This window comes from Dipodomys spectabilis, unplaced genomic scaffold (genome assembly GCF_019054845.1).
Source record: "Dipodomys spectabilis isolate Male_0828 unplaced genomic scaffold, ASM1905484v1 ptg000137l, whole genome shotgun sequence".
Taxonomy (NCBI): Eukaryota; Metazoa; Chordata; class Mammalia; order Rodentia; family Heteromyidae; genus Dipodomys; species Dipodomys spectabilis.
Window position 1 is genome coordinate 13,849,127 of NW_024870814.1, and position 12,401 is coordinate 13,861,527.

Here is a 12,401-nt window from a genome sequence, read left to right on the forward strand (position 1 = left end):
TGGATAGGTATTGCGTTGAATTTGTAGATAGCCTTGGGAAGTATTGCCATTTTCACAATGTTAATCTTTCCAATCCAGGAGCATGGGAGGTTTTGCCATTTTTTAAGTTCTGTGTTGATTTCCTTTTTCAAGATTTTAAAGTTTTCATCATAGAGGTCCTTCACTTCTTTAGTTAAGTTAATTCCTAGGTATTTTATTTTTTGTGGGGCTATTACAAATGGAGTTGCTTTCCTAATTTCAGCCACACTTTTCTCATTGTTGGCATACAGAAAAGCCATTGATTTTTGGGGGTTAATTTTATAACCTGCTACTTTGCCAAAGTTTTGAATCAGCTTGAGTAATTTGGGAGTGGAGTCTATGGGATTCTTTAAATACAAGATCATGTCATCTGCAAAGAGGGAGAGTTTTATTTCTTCTTTCCCTATTTGGATCCCCTTTATGTCTGCATCTTGTCTTATTGCTGTAGCTAGGCATTCTAATACTAGATTGAAGAGAAGTGGAGAGAGTAGGCATCCTTGTCTTGTTCCTGAGTTAAGAGGAAATACTAAGTTTCTTCTTAGCATGGAAGGGGTTCCTTATGGGCAGATGTCCTTCACCAAGTGTTGTATTTGCTGCCAAACCTTTCTGACACTTTACATTATGTGTATATTTTATGTCATTTTCTGGTGTTTTGCAGTGTTTTCCAGTACATTTTAGGTTTTTCTGTTTTATTCAGAAACACTGTAACATTTTGTCTCCTATACAACTATCCTTCAATGTCTATGGGGATTGGTTCCAAGACCCATGACAAAATTGGTGTCTGATTATGTCTCTCCTATAAATAGTCCTATATTTACATATAACCCGAGACATTCTCCTGAATATTTAAGTCATCTCTGTACCTTGGTGTCCTCTGTTATGATACAGGTCCTTTGGTATGAGGGTTGGAGATAATCTTACTGCCTCAATTCCAGGAGAAACATAAAAATATAGCCACCAATGAATCTCAGTTTCAGCCAGGTCTTGGCTGCTATGCCTCAGTGCCCTATAGGTAAAATGAAATTCTGGAGCTATAGCTACTGCACAGAGACTCTACATGAGATGAAACATCATATATTTTTGAAGAGAGTAACAGAGGGAGGGAGTTTGACCAAAGCAAATTCTATGCATATGGAAATACCACAATGAAACCCCTTTGTACAGTTAGATGCAAAGAGAAGAAAGTTGTCTGTAAATTATTGGAAAACTGTGTGGCTCTTTCTCTTCCTGAAAATCCCATACCAAAGACACAATAACCAGAGGAGAATATGAATTTATTGTCAAAGTTTGCCTGACACCAGAGCCATCAGAAGACACAGAGTGTATCCTGAGATATGATGAGGAATGGAAGAAATGTGTCTGGAAGAGAAGGGCTTGACTTAATGATAATAGCTGGACAGGGAAGCTCAGCAATGCCTGTCTGTCCAGATTCTTCTTGGCCTTTCCATGTGGCCCTCCTTCCTCCCACACAGAGGGCAAGACAAGTTGATGTATAGGATGAGAAGTTTCTAATCTGACAACATGGGTGAGAGGTTTCTTCTTGGCTAGCTCCAGCACAGAAAGGTAAGACTAGGTTTTTGTAGCTACTTATGGAGAAAAGGAATTCTAGTTTCTATAATTAGTCTCAGGGATGAAGAATCCTATTTCCTGTGATTTGGCTTGGGGATAGGTGAACAACAAAGGAAGAGCAGGAGAAGGTTAGGAAGATCTTGCATTATGGTGGCATTGGTACCAGGGTACCATACTGGGGAGATACCATTTTATGATACCTCAATATAGTTATTTTAAAATCAATGAGATGTAGTTAAATGTTAAGGGCTAATGTAAAGTAGTGGCACTACTAGTAGTTTTCACATTTAGAAAGTGCTTCTCAAGTTTTCATCCAACAGCCCAGTTGTGATTCTTCTACTGAGAATTTAGAAACAACTTCTTCAGGGTCTTTGTCTCAACCTTGGCAGTCTCCTTGATAGAGAGGTTCCTCTACATGGTTAATGCAGGAGCATCTTAGTTGGTGATGCATCTACCAGATATTTTATCACTTTAGTGATTGTGATCTTTAGTAGATTGTACAATAGATATTATCCCTTCATTGTTTTATACTTGTGATACTTGCCCATTCTTGGTGGTGACACTGGAGGAGGGAGAATTGTGCTTCTGGTGGCACTTGATTATCTCAGGGGAGGCCAAAAATGACTTCCCCAGTAACTGAGAAAAGAGGCTACCCCTGAGGACAGGGAATTTTAGAGCATCTGGGTGGCCTTGGGGTGTACTTGAGCTCTCTACTTCACCTCAAAAGGCTCATTTCCCACCTTTATTTTCACCTTGTGTTTGAATTTTTATGATTGCTGAGATCAAAGTTTTGGCCATCAGGAGGGATGACTGAGATGAGAAGTTTGTGGCACTCTGGAAGTTCCATGTTGGAAAGGAGCTTCTCTTCCCCTCTGACTGAGGAGGGCTTCCTGTGGAGCAGGTGGCTGGCTAGGCTTTCCCTTCCATGAAGGCTTTGGTATTGGCTAATACTCATCAGGATGCTGGTCATTTCTGGCAAGCCCCAATGCTTTGCTTAGGTCCCTGCCACACTTTAACTGGAGCCCTGCAGGACATTTGGCAATTAGTTAGTGCACACTTAAGCAATTCCTTTTATTTTTGGTGTCCTTTGAAAGACTCTCCACTCTGTGAAGTTTCCTAGGTCCCTGTCATAGCACTTGCAATACAACATGGCCTCCTATGAGAAGTTATTCAGCCATAAGTGAGCCAAAGTGACAGGAGCAGATAGGAAAACCTGTAAGCATTTCCCAATTCAATTCTAGAATTGGAGATAAACCTGTGAGGCCTAAGAGCTTTCTCTTTGGTGGAAGCCGACCCAGGATTTGTTACCTTCTAGTGATAGTTGTCATTCACAGCTTTCAAATATCAAGATATTTGGGTACCACCAGGAGACAATACTTAACAAGTTCCAGCTGCCATCACTCAATGTTTACAAAAGCATCCAGTCCTTTGATAAAATGTTTTAGCTTCATCTGACCACCTTTAATATGCCACCTTCAAGAATTGAATGGGATTCACTTTTTGTGTTCCTTTTTTCCATCAGTGTGAAAGAAAATATGAAAGAAATATGCTGAGCTGTCTGGCACCTGAAAAACAGGATGTTAGCACAAAAGAGCCCTGGCTTGCTTTTCTTCCTCCAACAAAACTTGGCCAAATCTTGAGATAAGAGAAATGACAAGAAGAAATCTGGTTTGATTTGATTTTGTTTTTCTCCTTATGATCACTAAAGCTAATTATTCTGGAAACAAAAATAATATATTAGGGAAGCATTAAAGCATTGCTTTGTAGAAACTCTTGGTTTTTTTCTGTAGACAGTTAAGGCTTCAAAAATAAACAAGCAAAAGAAGGCTCTTGGCCCATTTGGATCACCATTGAGGTGAAGGCAAATGGTCACATGTGAAGAAAAAAGATCATGAGATCCCTGCTTCAACACTGCAGCTGTTTATCTGAAGTAAAATCCTTTTCATCATATATTTGACATTTATCAGAAAAAACAATGGCAGCATTCATATGAGGATTCTTTGAAAATCACTGAAATTTTGTGTTTCATTATGACAGGCATAGATGATTGGTTTTAAGAGCATAAAAGGAGACCTTCACTCCTTTTGTTGTGTTTCAAAGGGCACCAATGTGTGTCACTCTAACAGCCCAGAGATGGATTTGTGTGTGGCATTCTATGGCCTACTGTGGTGGGCTTTACTTCTTGTCTGAGTGCTCTTGGCCCAGAATCAGGTCTAGGTCTTGAATTGACTGAAGGATTCTAGAGGAACTTACATGAATAAGGGCAGATATATTGGATGTTGGACAATTCAAGAGGCTGAGATATGATGATCATGGTTCAAAGCCAGCCTTGGCAGGAAAGCCCTGGAGACTCTTATCTCTAAGCATCAAAAAAGCAGAAAGAAGAGATGTGGCTCAAGTGGTAGGGCACTAGCTTTGAGCAAAAACTCAGGAAGAGGTTCAACGCACTGAGTTCAAGCCGCAGGACTAGCAAAACCATGAAAAGTCCTGGATATTGTTGTGGATCAGAAAAATAGGGAAACATTTTCTTACTCAACATAAGGCTCAGTGCCCAAACCCCTATAAAATGAAAGAAATGTTAACCAGAGGAAAGCATCACAGATTCATTTAATCAAAGATTCATGTTGGGCTGGCAAGGTAGCTCAGTGGTAGAGTACTTGTCTTGCATGCACGAGTCCTTGGGTTTGATTCCTCAGCACCACATAACCAGAAAAAGCTGGAAGGGTTTTGTCTTAAGACACATTGCATCAAATGTTTGAGGAGACTCAGATTAAAAACAAGAAGGGAGACCTTCGTGTTACAGAGTTAGGGGGTGTGGTAATATTGACCCAGTCTCTAAAGAGGAATGAGATAACTACAAAGAAGCCTGGAGTATTTTTTGTTTGCTTTGCTTGTAGGTGTTTGGTTGCACCCAAACACTGGAGGGAAAGAAAAAATTGTCCTGCTATATCCTTGAAGAACTGGTCCCAGGGTTCTTGCAGACAACCAAATTTGCAGAGGCTGAAGTCTCAGGTAATAGGACGTTATATTTGCATAGAACCCAGGCATATTCTCTAGGTCACTTACATTACTTAATACCATGAGGATTTTATGTAAACAGCTGATATATATTTAAATTTGTGGTTTAACTTTGTTTTTTTAGTTTATGTAGTCCATACTATGTTAAACTCATAGGTATGGAGGTGTTAGCAGAAACTTAGAGCTAGTTGACCTTGAGTGCCTAGCTCTGGCAAGACTGAAATAGTAAAGGTGATAGAGAAGGTTATTTCAGGAGAAATATGGCAGAGCAAGAGAGCACATGGCACACACTTAGACAGGGAAGACAGCAGTTCAGTCCAGCTCAACCATCATGTGCTATCTTTGGTGTTACAGAGCTTGATCTTGAATTAAATACGGAGAATTGGGGTCCATGAAGATGGCTTTTGGATTGGTGTTTCTTCTTTCTGGTAAGGCCAAAGATTTATGTCTACATTCTATGGTCTTTCTTCCCCATTCTCTCATCGTCTCCACCCTCATTTCAGGATTGGCTTATCAGCTTATCTTGCCACATGCAAGTTGTATAGCACACAATTCCCTGACTGCCTGCTTTAAAAAAAAAAAATATTCATCGGACTTGAACCTCTGGGCCTGGACTCTGTCCTTGAAGTCTTTTTGCTTAAGGCTAATGTTCTTTGTGCCACAGCTCCATTTTCTGTTTTTTGGTGGTTAATTGGAGATAAAGAGTCTCATAGACTTTCCTGCCTTGGCTGGCTTTTGAATTTAGATCCTCGGATCTCAGGCTCCTGGGTAGCAGGGATTACCAGTGTGAGTCACCAGCATGGGGCTTGACTGCCCACAGCTTTTCTACTACCAGTAGCTTTCCATGGTGGGGTATATCTAGAGTCACCCTTGCAGTTCTTTTGTTTGAAGCTGGAAGTAGACCACCTATGTCTTAGAAGCCAGAAATCCCCAGGCCATAGCCTTGCCAGAGCAGCCAGCCTGGTGGGGTGGGGTGGAGTCAGGCCTCCCCTCTGTCTGATGGGAGGAGTGCCTCAGATAATAGAGGCCAGGTATTCCTGTGCCAGGCTGGAAGCATGCCAGAGAGGGGTGGTAGGTAGCGACCCATGATGTGGGTCACAACAGGCACTCCTGTTAAGACAATAGAAATACTTGCAAGATAAAAACAGGAATAATTTATATAGTCCATGTTTTTCTAGTATAAGGGTTTGAACTGAAGAACTCATAATTGCTAGTCAGGTGTTCTACCCCTGAAGCAACTCTGCCAGCCTCTTTTAGTTTTCTCAGTCCAGGGCCCAGAACTCTGTGCAGGGGGGTGAACCACAACTAAAAGGCAGTTGGGACTCAACAGCATAGTATGGGCTGATGATGATGTATTTTCATGTTTGTTCTTCTGGTCGCTTTATACGAAGGTACTTTAGGTTGGATAATTGAAAGCAACAGACATCTAGTCTTCCCTGTGCCTCTTCAATAAGACTCTACCCTGTGACCTACTCACCTTCTAAATTTAGGACCCCAGAGTTCCATTCCACAGTTGTGGAGGTTAGTTTCCACCCTGTGACCTTGGGGGACATCTTCCTAGATTTCTCCCCCCCTCTCTGTTTCTCTATCCAGTCAGGTATCATGTGATCCCACCACTGAGGTCTCCTTTATTTTATCTGCTGATGCTCTAATTGGTCAGGGTGGAGGAACACAGAAAGAACTTACAAAATTAAGTGTTAAGTTTCCGTAAGGAGACAACTTTGAAGGACAGGGAATGATACCCATAAAAGCAGGAGATGATGAACACAAAGTATTCCAGTGTAAATGGAGAACACGTGTACCTGGAAAGAGCCAATTAGAAATCCCAAAAGTGAAAACCTCCACGGAACAATAATAATTATTTAACAATATCTAACAATTTTAACAATATTTAACAATCCTTTAACAATTTAACCCAATAACAATTATTTAAAATCAACAAGGCACTTCCTCATGAAGTGGATTTAGCCAAAGGAAGAATTGGGATTTTGGAGACTGTGAGTAAAGATTTGACCCAGAACATAACTGAGAAATAAAGGAATGAAATCTATGAAAGCCAAACTGGGCTGAAAAGAGAAAGTGGAGAAGTCCTAACTTGCTTTTCATTGGAAGTTTCATTAATTAAGAAGTGAATCCCTGAAAGAGAGACAGTATTTAAATAGGCAATATTTAAATGTTTAAATAGAGTGGTGTGTTGAGGAGAATTTCAAGATTTCTATACATGTTGATGGTAGCAGCATCCACCAAAATATGGCAAGCTCACTCACAGTAGGGATCAGGAAAGTGGGCTGTTCATTTACACAATCAGAGCTCTGTTCAAAGGCTTGTTATGTTTTGGCGCACTTGCCAGTTTCCAGGTGACTGGTCTGTCAGCTTCCAGTGTAGTCTCTAGTCCTTTGAGAAAACATATCCAGCTGTGTTGCTTTCCCATACAAAAGCCCGTGATGAGCTGGATGTAGGGCTTGGCAGGCTTCATACTTGCTATGTTCAGAACTCAGTACTGCAAGGTCAAATCTCAGTACCAATGAATGAATGAATGAATGAACAAATGAGGCACTTTGGCTGTGTGTTGCTTCTAGCTTGCTTTTTTCAGCCACTCATTTCTATGACATTGTTAGCTCCATTCAGTTAAGCCTTTGTGTTTGCTGCTCGTATAGAAATACTTCACACAGTCTACTTCACATAGGCTATTTCTGAAGATTGAAATTCGAAGTCAGCCAGGGCAGGAAAGTCCATGAGACACTTTGTCTCCAATTAATCAGCCAAAATCTGGAAGTGGAGATGTGATTCAAGTGGTAGAGTGTCAGGTTTGAGTGAAAAAGTTAAGTGAGTCCAAGACCCTGATTTTAAGTCCCAGTACACACACACACACACACACACACACACACACACACACACACACACACACACGCATGCACACACACATGTATACATAGGAATATTCATATAAAAATATATATGTATATGTGGAGCACATGGGCAGCAAAGATGGCGCTGGGAGGGGGTTGAGTGGGCAGAGCCTAATTTACTGTAGAGCACATGGCCAGCCAAGATGGCTCTGGGAGGGGGTTGAGTGGGCAGACCCCAATTGATCTTCTGATCAGTGCCTAACCAGCCTCTTCAACAAATGGTGCCGGGTAAAGTGACTAATAGAAGAAAGTGAAACTATAGCCTTATGTCACCATGTACTAAAACAATTCCTAAAGGATCAACGAACTAGATATAATATCAGAAATTCTGAAATGAAAAGAATAGATAGGGAAAAGTCTGGAAGATATAGACACATGGAATTATCTTCTGAAAATATTCTCAATTGCCCAGAAAATAATAGCAAGAATGGACTAGGACTGCATCAAGAAACCATGAGAAAATCCACTGAATGGGAGAAAAACCTTGCCAGTGATTTCAATAGATAAACCATTCTCTAAAGAACAAATATATGTGGCTAATAGATAACTGAAGACATTTTTAGAATCTTTTGCCAGGAAGTTCAAATCACAACTACAGTTAAGATTCCATCCTTTTGGGCACAGGTGGCCCATGCCTGTAATCCTAGCTACTCAGGAGGCTCAGATCTCAGGAAAGATCTGAGGTTTGAAGCCAGCATGGAAAGGAAAGTCCATGAGATTTGTATCTCCAGATAACCACCAAAAAGATGGAAGTGGCTTGGCACTAAGGCTTCAGCCTTGAAAGGAAAAAATATTCCATCTCATGCTAGTCAAATTAGCACTCATAATAAATCAACAATAAATAGTGGCAAGGAAGGGAAATGAGGAAAGAACCATCATGCTGCTGGTGGGAATATAAACTAGTGCTACCACTATGGAATCAATAGGAGGATTCCTCAAAACACTGAAAGTATACTCACCTATAATCCTACCACACTACCACTGGACATATACCAGAATGCATGTAAATACACAAGAAAGACACCTGCATACCCAAGTTGATTGTAGTGCTGTACATAATACCAAAATGGTACAATCAGCTCAACTGTTCAACAAATGATCAGTGGATAAAGAAAACATAATAAATACTAGGCAAGAACTATCAGTAATATGATACATATATACCATGAAATATTACCACTGTGTTTCTATTTACCATAGAATGTTAGCATTCAAAAGAGGCATTATGTCATTTGCAGCTAAGTGTATAGAGCTGATGATCATCCTTTTGATAAAGTTATAAATAAGATCACTTAAATTTGATGCCTAGAAACTCCCTCTTACTGTTTTTCTGCTTAGGATTTATCTACTCACAGGAAAGTTGCTTTGTGTGAAGTGTCCTCTGAAATGAGGTCTTGCTGTGTATTTCTTTAAAATATTTAATACTAATAATCTAATTGCCACCATATTGTGTGTAATATGAACCTACCTTGATTTGTTCCAGCAGGCTTTTAGTGACCCTTGCAAGCACAACATCAAATCTCATTTCTTGCCTCTTAATTCCTTTCTCTTCCATGGTATGGCTTGCCATGCTCGAGTTCACCCAACTCAGCATCTCTGATGGAGATGCTATGAGACTACACAGGTCTTTGAACCCTGCTTGCCATTGGCTCAGGCTGGGCCAGACAGAACTGCTCTACTTGCCCCGTAGTGAATATTTCCACTTGTCTGTACACACACACTCAGTAAAGAAATCTTAGCACTGTAGTATTCCCTAATACTTCCTATGCACTGTGCAGACTATGTGTAGAATATCAGTATGCAGTGTTCCTGAATCATTTATCTTTTTTGCTTTTTTATTGTGAAATACTGTACAGAGGGGTTACAATTACAAGGGCAAGATAATGAGTACATTTCTTATCAAGCATTGTAGCCTCCTCCTTTGTATCCCCTTCCCATCCCTTCCCATTTCCTTCTGCCCCCCCTACCCACAGTTGTAAAGTTTGTTTTTCAACATAACATCTTGTACATTTCATTGTTGCAATGGGTCCACCTGTCCCTATATAAACAATTTGTATTTTCCCTTCCCCTCCACAAATTATACCAACATCAAATACAGTGAAAGCAGGGGTTATACTGTGGGGGAGGGACATACAAAGCAACAAAGAAATAATCTTATAAATATGTTAGAAACAATCACATGAAAAAAAAACACATTTGAATACTTATATTGGGGTTCATTTCCTTAACATCAACTTATCTGACCTTTTCTGCTTGACTCAGACACATACTAGTTATGGCAAATAAGGGGAACCACGGGACCTATGTTTCTTTGGGCTGGCTTATTTCACTTACTATAATTTTCCCAAGCCTTTCCATTTAGGAAATGGAAAAGTTTGAATTATTTATCTTATGTAGTGTTTACATTCAAACAGTAATTATTCCCCAACCAACCCATTCCCATAAAATCTTTAGACTTTTAATATGATCTACCGTGGAGCTCCCTCTGCTGGATATTTATTTTTCTGTAATTTGTCAAACAAATAGGGCCTTTTCTGAAAAGGAGATTTAAATGCAAACCTGCATGATTGATTATCTCATGAAAGCCATCCTGAGTTGAAAATGATCATTAGCCCTGCTTTCACTGTATTTGATGTTGAATTTCATGTTGATATAATTTGTGGAGAGGAAGGGAAAAAACAAAATGTTTAAATAGGGTTATAAGTGGACCCATTACAACAATGAGATGTACAAAACGTTATATCAAAAAATGAACTATACAACTTTGGTGGGGTAGGTGGGTGGGTGGTGGTGGTGGTGGTAGGGGGATGTGGGAGTTGGGTTGGAGAGGGGAACGGATGGTATGGGGAAACAAAGGAAGAGGCAACAATGCTTGATAAGAAATGTACTCACTATCTTGCCCATGTAATTGTAACCCCTCTGTATGGTATTTTCACAATAATAATAATAAAAATTTTCTGCTCTGCCCCATTTGGAAAGAACAGCATCAAACCATAGAGGCAGCTTCAGTGGATCCTCGCAGTCCTGGGTGGATTGAAAGCTAAATTTCCTAGTTTAAAATGAGGTAAGCCTGTGTGTGTGTGTGTGTGTGTGTGTGTGTGTGTGTGTGTGTGTGTGTGTGTGTGTGTGTGTGTTGTGTGTGTGTGTGTGTGTGTGTGTGTGAATAATGGTAATGCCTAATAAAATGCAAATGCAATGTGAATAGTTGGTACATTGCATTTTAAGAGAAGAATGTCAGAGAAAATCTGTACACATTCAGAATAGGAGTAAACCTTTCTCTAGTATTTTCTACTCTTCATTGTGCTGAACCTGTGGATCCAGACTCCAGGAATAGGGAAGGCTCCGTCTATATGTGATCTGTATATGAGAACATAAATATATAAATATATTAAGTGTATATATATATATGGCATGGCATGAAGGGTACATGCAAAAAAATCAATATATAATCCTTATCACCCTTACTATATTATTCAATCCCTAATGATCCATTTGTTATAATTCAAACATCATAATGATGATGCACAGACCACCTGTTAATACAATGTCTACCTCTTGTACTTTGATGTTGTAGAGTAGTTCCTTCCAGACCCCTTCTTTGTTCTTTTGAAAGCATGAAAAATTCTAGTTTCCAAGAAATTTTTCTAGAGCTAAAATACTGTACAGAGGGATTACAATTACATGGGCAAGATAATGAGTACAATGCTTGATAATAAATGTACTCATTACTTTGTTCATGTAATTGTAATGCCTATGTACAGTATTTTCACAATAAAAACTTATTTAAAAAAGAATTCAATAGAGAAATGGCAGGAAGACCCTTACTACTGACCAAGGGATCATTGATGATTATGATAAAAATAAACTAGTGAAGGTGTTTAAGAAGAAATTTGCCTGCAATGGTACTGTAATTAAGCATCCAGAATATGGAGAAGTAATTCAGCTACAGGGTGCACAGCGCAAGAACATATGCCAGTTCCTGGTAGAGCTTGGACAGGCTCAGGATGATCAGCTGAATGTTCATGGGTTTTAAGTGCTTATGGCTCACTAATGCTTAAGTGAGGATTTCCTTGCAATGAGTAGAATTTCCTCCTTTCCCTTGTCACAAGTTTAAAAACCTCACAGCTTGCATAATGTAACCATTTGGGGTAGGCTTTTAACTTGGACTAATATAACTCCTTCATGCAATAAACTGAAAAGAACCATCCTTTCTAGTCTTGAAGTCCCTTATTTAAATTGAGGTCAAGCAGCAGGTACCTGGCAGAGTCCAGAGTGCAGCAAAGCAATAATGTGAAGTTTCAGTTAAGCCCATAGCCCCAGGATCACAGGTGGCTATGTCTGGCCAGAAGCCCCCTCTGCAGCTTCCCCTGCCCTAAGAAAATGCTGCTATTTGAACTACCCATGGTACTCCAGAGAAAATGGGTAAGTCATCAAGCAACAGCAGCTGTGCCACTAGGGGGAGCCTTGAGCTGGCCACACATGGGCTAAGTAGGGGGTGTCCAAAAAAGAAGGATATGAGACCAGCCTAATAACAATTAAACTTTTGACGAGGGAACAAACATCAGAGTCATCTGTCATGTAGCTAGCTGTAGAGTTTTCAACTTAAGTAACTGCTACTCAGTGCCATGTGAAGTAATGGACTGGTTTTTGGTTTATTTCTCCCAGTTTTAATGTGATATCATTTATTTATATTTAAATGAAAAAGAATCAATCTTTTTCCCATTATCAGAGAGAAACCTGTATAGAGGCAAATTTGACACATGGCTTCCTTAAGTCTCTATTTGGTCACTGAGATCTGACACCCTGCAGTTGGCCCAGCCTCTGCTGATTTGCATCTTCCCCAGAGCAAGGCCCAAGGACTTGATAAGCTGCTTACACACTGTTCAG